Source organism: Mus caroli, chromosome 18 (assembly GCF_900094665.2).
Source record: "Mus caroli chromosome 18, CAROLI_EIJ_v1.1, whole genome shotgun sequence".
Classification (NCBI taxonomy): domain Eukaryota; kingdom Metazoa; phylum Chordata; class Mammalia; order Rodentia; family Muridae; genus Mus; species Mus caroli.
Window position 1 is genome coordinate 170,537 of NC_034587.1, and position 6,866 is coordinate 177,402.

General features: G+C 43.7%; 1 protein-coding gene across 5 annotated transcripts in view; it reads left to right on the plus strand.

The window, feature by feature from the left end:
• Window positions 1-510: 510 nt before the first annotated feature.
• Cul2 (cullin 2) overlaps window positions 511-6,866 on the plus strand; it is a 52,377-nt gene continuing 46,021 nt past the window's right edge. Inside the window, exons 1-2 of one of the 5 annotated variants that reach the window (XM_029472190.1) lie at window positions 552-712; window positions 2,445-2,562. The gene's annotated coding sequence lies outside the window, so the exon portion shown is untranslated. Of the gene's footprint in view, window positions 713-761; window positions 938-998; window positions 1,200-2,444; window positions 2,563-6,866 lie in introns of those variants that run through there. The other 4 variants (XM_029472189.1, XM_021150184.2, XM_021150183.2 and 1 more) reach the window with 4 other exon arrangements.

Genomic DNA, 6,866 nt, shown 5'->3' on the forward strand with positions numbered 1-6,866 from the left:
TTTAGAGGATTATCACCGATTGGAAGAAGCCTGGAGGTAAAAGGACCTGTTCTCTTTTGGAAAGGTAATTAAATAACAAAGGCGTGTGTTTGCTTGCTTGCTTTTCTTTTGTGTTTCTGTATGAGGAGGTGATATATAACTGTCACCTGCTTTTGTCAACACCGTCCTTTCAAAGGGGGAGTTTAAATATCAAGAGATAATTAGGTCTTTGAATTTGTCTGAATGTAAAAATAAGAGGCAGGTATGGTGGTTTACTGGGGAGGCTGAGGCAGGAAGATTGCTAGTTCAATTACAGCCTGGCTGTAAAAGCCAGGCCTTCACATACAAATAAAACAGAGAGACACCCCCTCCAGTATGACTTGGATAACAATACTTTCCAAATTTGGGTACTGCACCGCTTTGAGCTCAGGGAACTGCGTTTGCCTCATTGACATATACTGGACGATCAATTACTTTGTCAATTGATTGCAAGGGCTTTGCGATTCTCGAAGGATGGCTCCCTGCGCTTGCCGTAACCTGGACTGGACCATTGCATCCTGCGGGTGTGTGAGTGCAAGAGGCTGAGAGAGCGGAGCGGAGGGTGTGTGTCCCGCAAAGCCCAGAGCTCCGGAGGACGACAGCCTCCCCGAGCCAGCTACCTGCCCGTCCTCCTCCCTTGACCTCGTCGCGCCTGGCCGCAGCGGCATTGTTTGCAAGGCTCCCTCGGGAGCAGGTAAGTGGCAGCGCCTTGCTCCGGGCACCCCCCGTGGCCCTGGGGCGGTGGCGGTGGCCGGCCGGGGAGGCGGCCTCGGCGCACAGTAATGGCAGCGCTGTGAGCCGGGGAACGCGAGCTGACAGCCGCCGCCGCCGCCCACCCTCCGAGCCGGGGGCTTCGTCCTTCACGCCTGCGGGTTGCCTCCCTCCCCGGGCCCCTGCCCTCGCCCTGCTTCTGCAGAAGGTAACCCCATTGAAAGCTGGGGAGCCGGGCTGTGGGTGCAGGGAAACTTCCCTTCCCGGCGAATGGTGGCGGGGATGGGGCGACCTGGCGGAGGGGAGCGGGCTGAGAGCTGGAGGCCTGGCAAGATGGTGTCCTGTGAGTGACCTCGGCTCCCCAGACTGCTGACCCTTAAGTCAGGCAACCCCTGGACCAGATCCTGGGCCTCCCGGATCCACTGTCGTCTGCTCCTCCCTCGGCCTCATTTTCCTCCTTAGGAGGGAAGGTGAGAGTGTGCTCTCCTGCTTACATTTACGTGCGCACACGGAGACCAGAGTCTCTGTAGAATGGGGTAGCATCAATCTCATACACCCTAGCCACGAGTATTTTCACTTTTGATTCCGCAGACAGTGAAGATTGATAGCTTTGGGGAGGAGTATTCTACGTGCATGCTACATACACCTCTTGCCTCAACACTTATGGGCTGGTGAAATAAGAGCCTCAGATTCTCTCCAGCACTTGTTTACATACTAGAGTCTAAACCCTTCCCTACCATTACGTGGTGCGTGCAAGTAGAAGATCTTTTGAATTTGCATTTGTTATTATAAGTTATCCTCGTCCTCCTAGGTTACTATTATTGGAGGATGGCAGTAGCCTCTAAGTTTCAATTTGAAGATAACTAAGTTGCAGTTGTTGCTCAGTGCTACAACACTTGGACTAGCATGCAAGAAACTCTGAGTTCAACTTATCACCTGCAAAAAAAAAATTGGTGTGTGTGTGTTTATTGCTTATTGACTTCAATAGAAAGTATTCTTGCCCTAGAACTTACTTCAAACCCACATTCATAACACAATATGGGAGATGACTTTATTTCTCTTATCTCATGTGTCATTCTAAGACACAAAAGTGATCTAAGTAGCTTAACTTTGGTTCTTTTGCCCATATACAGTGCTTGGAAGTCCCTTTCCAACGAGTTGCAAATAAATTAACAGTAGTGTACAGTTTTAGAGTTATTACCCCTCCCATGCTATTTGTGATTTGTGGGAAGGTTTGGTGGGGTTTTTTTGTTGTTGTTGTTGTTGTTTTTTTGGGGGGCTGCTTGCTTGTTTTGTTATTTGAGACAGGGTCTTTATTATGCAACCCTGGCTGTAATGGGATTCATTTTGTACTCCAGGGTGGCTTCAAACTCCAAGACATCCATCTGCCTCTGCCTCCCTAGAACTGGGATTTGAAACATGTAGCATCACCCCCAACTCTTTACTAGTTTCGCTGTATAATGCTGATTGGTTTGGTATTCACTGTGTATCTCACATTCTTGGGAGTCCTACCTCACTAGGTGCTCGGGTTATAGATGGGTACCATCAGGTCCTGCTTTCTTTAATTTTTTGTATTTTATCAATATTTCATTTGTTAGTGTCTTTTAGTTTTTCATCATGCACAACTGAGCATTGAATGTGAAATCTCTGCTTTCTTTTCTTTTCCTTCCTTCCTTCCTTCCTCCTTTCTTTCCTTTTTTTGGTTTTGGTTTTAGTTTTCAAGACAGTGCTTCTCTGTGTAACAACCCTGGCTATCCTGGAACCCACTCTATAGACTAGACTGACCGGGAACTTAGAGATACGACTACCTCTGCCTCCTGAGTACTGAGAAAGGTGGGTGCTAGTATTAAAGGCACTGTCTGACTAAATCTCTGCTAAGCTTCAATTCTGGCTGAGACGGAGAGACATAGATAAACACGTAGAATAGTGCTCTGTAGAAAATAAGGAATTCTAATGGTTGGGAAAAATTGTTTCGGGTGCTATGATTTAAAAAGGTCTCTCTCAGATGGCCTTTGACATATTTGAAGAGGCCAGAGTGAACAGGTCTGGATGTTCCGAAGAACTCTCTGGAAGAAATGCAAATGAAAAGCCCCAGGTTGGGAGTCCAGCTCACTGGGAGCAACTCCGCAAGGGAAAACCCTGTGAGAGAGGCTCGGGCCAGAGTTGGGTTTTAGAATTTGAAAGCAGATAGTAATGGCTTGATTTACATTCTGTAGTTATCAAAGACACTGCCCCTGGGGTCAGGGTTGTGGCCTTGGAACTGTAAGGGACGAAGTAACAAGGTTTCCAGATGTGTTGAAGGCACTTGTTGAACGTGATATGGTTTGAAGAGTGAATTGTTGGAGGTGGGCATCTCGAGTTTTAGGGTTCATCGGGAGGATGATGGTACCGTGTACAGGGCTGAGGTCAGTTTATATAGGATTGAGTTGAATTAGGTGACTTGAATCGACTCAGTTCAAGTGTTAGATTTAATGCCAAGGTGGAGGAGTCATTCAGTCTGCTCCTCAATTTGAAGTGTTTTTCAAGCATCAGCTCTGGTCCGGACAACTGGGATAGTGAAAACTTAGACAAATCTGTGCCTTCATGAAAAGTTTGGAGAGAAACATGGATTGAGGTTTTATCAGTCTTGTTAATTGGTGGACCATTTCCAAAGATACGTTTTTAACTAGGTGTATAGAAATGGTAGCACACCTTACTTGGACACTTTGTTAGTATTTTAAAAGTTACAGATAGGGATAAGGGCACCTAAAGGGGAAATGCGGAAACCTACAGGGAACAGCAACTTTTCTGATCTGATCTTTGCCCTCTTCGAGTGTGTGCTTAGCTAACTCAGGCTGTCACATGTGGCCAGGCTGGCCTTACTCTTGGGTATTTCTTGCATCAGCCCCTTTCCTGAAAGTACAGGGATTATTGGTGTGTGTACGTTGTGGGCTCAGATACATGCTCTTTGAAGAACATTTTTTTTTTTTTTTTCAAGAAACTTGTGCTTTTCCCCTTGCCTGCCATTTCTTCATGTGTGCCAGGAAATATTTGGTCGTGATTTAAAGGGACATCTTCTTTTACATGTACTATCAGTTACAGTAAGTTCATCACAGGATCAAGCCCTGGCTGGAACTTAGTACTATCAAGACTTAACGGTAAAGTAAAATTGAAGGAAATTCATTTTAATTGCTTCAGAGGCTTAAGTAGAAGGACAAATCGAGGACCTGCCCAGGGTACAGGATAAATTCCAGGTCAGTTGCAATTTAGCATACCTTGTTTTAAAATTTAAAAAAAAAAAAGCCTGGCAGTGGTGGCACATGCCTTTAACCTCAGGGCTTGGGAAGGCAGAGGCAGGCAGATCTCTTGAGTTCAAGGCCAGCTTGGTTTACTAAATGAGTTCAATGACAGCCAGAACTACCCAGAGAAACTGTCTCAAGGGGAAAAAAAAACAAAAACAGCTGGGCAGGGGTGGCACATGCCTTTAATTCCAGCATTTGGGAGGTAAAGGCAGGCAGATTTCTGAGTCAGAGGCCAGCCTGGTCTACAGAGTGAGTTCCAGGACAGCCAGGGCTATACAGAGAAATCCTGCCTCGAAAAAACAAAAAAACAAAAATCAACAAAACAAACAAAAATTGTAAGTAAATAAACAATAAGAAGGGGCAGGGATATATCTTACTACTAAAGTGGCATGAGGTCTGGGGTTCTATTCCCTATTCCCAAGTACTGCACAAAAGCAAAGAAGATAAGAGCAGCAATTTGGAATGTTGGAAGTTGGGAGTTAATTTAGTGTACACTTAACCTAGGCCTGTTTATTAGGCAGTTACAAGAGATTAGTGCTTGAGGTGTATGGCTGATTTTTATTTGTCTTGAGTTTTTCTTTTCTTCTTTCCCTCCTTCCCATCTTTTTTCTTTTCTTTCTTTTTTCTTTGTCTTTTTTCTTTTTTTGGTATTTTTGAGACAGGGTTTCTCTGTGTAGCCCTGGCTGACCTGGAACTCACTCTGTAGTCCAGGCTGGCCTCGAACTCAGAAATCCACCTGCCTCTGCCTCCCAAGTGCTGGGATTAAAGGCATGCGCCACCACCACTGCCTGCCTTGACTTGACTTCTCTTCTCTTCTCTTCTTTCTCTCTTTCTCTCCTTCTCTCCTCTCTCTCTCTCTTTGTTTGTTTGTTTGTTTGTTTTTCAGGCAAGATCTCATTCACTGTCTAGTCCTGGCTGGCATGGAACTCTTAAGGAGCTACCTGCTTCAGTCTGCCTAGTTCTAGGATTAAAGGCTGTGTGCCACCGCCCTCAGGCCTGAATTCATTCTCATTAAGTAACTTATTCAGAGTGATCTATGTTGATTTAAATCTTAGTAAAATATCACGTTAAACTGAAGAAATTAGCATAATCTTGTGTTTTGAAACATCCAGGCTGGAGATGTGGTTGGTAGCCTGTTTGAGTTGGTTCACTAAGACTGCTAGGCAGGCCTTGCCTATAATCCCAGCACAGGGGAGATAGAGACCAGATAGAAATTCAACGATCTGAGCTCATGAGACCTTACCTCAAAATAGAAAACAAAAAGCTTTAGGTACATTTGATGCCACTCCTTTTGTTTTTTTGTTGTTGGGGTTTTTTTGTTTGTTTGTTTGTTTTGTTTTGTTTTTCGAGACAGGGTTTCTCTGTGTAGCCGTGGCTGTCCTAGAACTCACTCTGTAGACCAGGCTGGCCTCGAACTAGAGATCTGCCTGCCTCCCAAGTGCTGGGATTAAAGGCATACGCCACCACTCCCGGCTGATGCCACTCCTTTATATTAAACTTTTAATTGGAACAGACTTATTGGGATATTAGAACGTTGAGTCTTAGGACAGTTACCACTGCTGAGATTTGTGGAGGGTTTTTTTGTTTGTTTGTTTGTTTGTTTTGTTGTTGTTGTTGAGACACAGTGTCTCCACATAGCCCTGGCTGTCCTGGAATTCACTATAAAGACTCAGAGATCTAATTGCCTCTTCCCATCAAGTCCTTAAATGAGAGGAGAGTTCCACAGTGCCTGCCTAAGATTCTTAAGTTTTCTTTGGTGTTTTGAAACTTGGCTTCTTCTAGCATAACCTGATCTGGACTTACTATGGGATGGACAGTAAGTAAGTAACCTTGAACTCTCCTCCTGCTTCCACTTCTGAAGTAGGGTTTCTGAGTGCTCTGGCACACTTTGTTTCTATGTGTGTTTTGCTCTCTTGGAATGTCGTTTACTACTTTGAATTCTCTCTGCTGAAGAATTTAGAGGGGAGACAAGTTTTCTTAAATTGTTTTAAACTTTGTTTCTTTTTTAATTTGAGATCTGGTGTTGCTGGGCAGCCCAGGCTAGCCTAGAATTCATTGTGTATCCTTTCCTAGCCTTTACATTCTTACTCCTCCTGTTCTCAGCCTCTGGAGTGGCTGGGTTGCAGCTGTGTGCAAACAGATACTTGCAAAGTTGTAATAATTTGAACTCTCAGGTAGTTGTCTTAGATATTTCTGGAAAAAAATTGGTCTTTTTTTTTTTTTTTTTTTTTGAGGCTGCTCTTTGTATCCTCTCCCTTTCCATGATGGTGTGTAGTTAAGACTGGCCTCAAAAATATTTAATAAGTGCCATGACATATGATTTTATGACCAGTGGCCAGGCAGGTACTCTTACCAACTAAGCTTCATCTCACGCTCAGGATGGTTCTTGACCTAGAACGAGTCCCGTGGACTGCTTTGCTTTTAAAGCTTTATTTATTTATTTATTTATTTATTTATTTATTATATGTAAGTACACTGTGGTCGTATATCTTCAGACACTCCGGAAGAGGGCATCAGATCTTGTTACAGATGGTTGTGAGCCATCCCGTGGACTTCTTCTGGTTACTGCTATTATCTTTGTCTCTTTTTGTTTTATACAGGAGATTAAAGAGTCAATTTCTAGTCCAGAGCAACAATCTTTGAGAAAGTAGTACTTTTTGAAGCATTAGACACCAGTGACAAGACATTAAATGTGTTATCTTATGCTTAAAACTCTAAAATGTGCAGGTGTTAACGTCCAATTTGAAGGTTTCAATTAACCAAAGGATTTTCTTTTATAGACTTCATCATTTAGTGTTAACCATTGTTATTCATTAAATTATAGCCTCATTAACATGTCAGAATTTTTTTTTTTTT